The sequence below is a fragment of the Passer domesticus genome, chromosome 5 (genome assembly GCF_036417665.1).
Source record: "Passer domesticus isolate bPasDom1 chromosome 5, bPasDom1.hap1, whole genome shotgun sequence".
Lineage (NCBI taxonomy): Eukaryota > Metazoa > Chordata > Aves > Passeriformes > Passeridae > Passer > Passer domesticus.
In genome coordinates this window covers 24,256,474-24,258,443 of record NC_087478.1, presented here as the reverse complement: position 1 = coordinate 24,258,443, position 1,970 = coordinate 24,256,474, and the positions used below count along the sequence as shown (strand labels likewise).

The 1,970-nt window shown below is 36.2% G+C and overlaps 1 long non-coding RNA gene across 1 annotated transcript in view; it reads right to left on the bottom strand.

Annotated features, from left to right (window-relative positions):
• Nucleotides 1-721: 721 nt before the first annotated feature.
• Nucleotides 722-1,970, bottom strand: part of LOC135301430 (uncharacterized) — an 18,996-nt gene continuing 17,747 nt past the window's right edge. Inside the window, exon 3 of the long non-coding RNA XR_010363200.1 lies at nucleotides 722-774. This is a non-coding gene — a long non-coding RNA (uncharacterized LOC135301430). The remainder of the gene's footprint in view (nucleotides 775-1,970) is intronic.

Genomic DNA, 1,970 nt, shown 5'->3' with positions numbered 1-1,970 from the left:
AATGTAGTCTCAAGGATTGTTTATTGGACCCTTAGCTCACTTCCCTGCAGATCTCACCACCTCAAAGTTGCTTACCTTCAGCTCGTATTATAAGGCTCACCAACTTGGTTTATTAGGAATTTTGCCAAGGGGAAATAGTTGGATGCAATACTTGGGTGTTTGTTCAAGTTTTTTAGGGTGAAATATTGCCCACATAAAGATCAATCTTAATACTGGAAGTTAGTGACATAAACCACAGCAATACCACCTTACTTCCTAAGCTGGTTGACAGGTGACACATTTCCCTCTTTTCTACCATTACCTGCTGTGGACAAAGGTAAGGTTATTTCCTCATCTTTGGAAAAGAGATATTAAACCAAAGTAGATCAGAAATGTTTCTGCTAAATGAAGTAGTGAGTGCATCACAAAAAGGAGGGTCTTTATTAGTTTCTACATAAAATCTTAGAAAGTCAAAGAATGCCAGAAATTCTTGAAATCGTGTAGAAATAACTTCTATGTGCATCAGTTCTGAAAGAAAATTGCAAAAATCTGTTGGATCACTGACACTGATTCGTAATCCAACACTTTTATGTCGGAAACATATGTGTCTATAGACATACGAAATCCAGATCTCTTTTTTTGGGTTTTTGATGCCACTACTTTATATTGAGCAATCAATAAATGTTTCCTAAGAATAATAAATACAAAGTCTGAAGTCACTAAGTGGGCTTACCTCTCATTAGAAGTCCTACTAAGTCCTACTGTCTGTAGAGGTAAAGTAGATCATGCTTCTCTCTGTCAAAATAAAGCACAAAGAAATGTTCTACTTTCTCCTTGCAGTTTTTTCCTTATGGAGTCTCATTATTTTAATAATTAAGCACTTTTCATAGCAGCAAACTAGCAACACCTTCATTTTTATGTTTCATGAATTGTAATAAATATTTCCTTCATGTAGCTACATGCAGCCCTTCTTTCACAAGAAATATTGTTTACCTTTCTCATAATGACACAGTAAGGGCCAGCCTTTCCCAGAATGGCATCTTTAATAAAGTGCATGCAACACAGACAAACAGCCAGGCAATGCTGCACACTTAGAATTGAAATACATGTCTGTCATGGAGTGAGGCCATTGCGCTCCAGCCTTTTCCTGTTAAGCATAATTGCTTTTCATAAAGGTTCTATGGAAAAAGTAAGCCAACCTCTCCAAAAAAACTCTGCATGACATATTTCTTGTAACCTTTCAATCTCTCTGTGTGTAATTTATAGCTGTCACAGAGAAACACTATTTTTAGGGTATTGTGGTAGTACGATTGGTACTGATTTTCTGATTCATTGTCCCATTCTCTGGGGCTCCTGTTTCATAGCGGTCTTCAGAAGTTCAGGTTTTATATATATATATATTTTTAGAGGCCAGCACGGTGTTTGATCCTTTCCTGTGTCATATTCAAAGAGAGGCCTGGCAAGTTGCCACCAGCCTCTAAAAGGTCGCTGCTATGGGCAGTGCACATACAGCTATAATGTGATTGTAAGAAGCTGTGAAGGTAAAAGCAGTTAGTAAACTTGCCAAGGAAGTAAGAACCAACTCAGGCTCTGAGAGTTTTCTTGATTCATGTATTATGAGCCATCTACTATGAATATGCATAAGGTTACCTCTTTTGAACTTCCATGAAACAAATTCTCATAAATAAACAAGGAATGCGCAGTACCAACTGACAGAGTCACTTAGACTAGATGTATTGTGCTAATGGAGTGAAAAGAATAAAAATTTTCAAGGGCTTCAGCCCTCAATTTTAATAAATTTCATGGAAATCGGATCAAGCCCTAATTGCTAATTCATCTGAAATTATTAAAAAGAGATTTCAATTACATACTACCATTGAATTTTGATGTACCAAATTAAATTAGGACACTAGATTGTATCTTTTTCTTAAATCCAGACCTATTTAAAAGCCCTTTCTGTAAATTCTGAAAAGGAACTTTGTGTTCAGTTA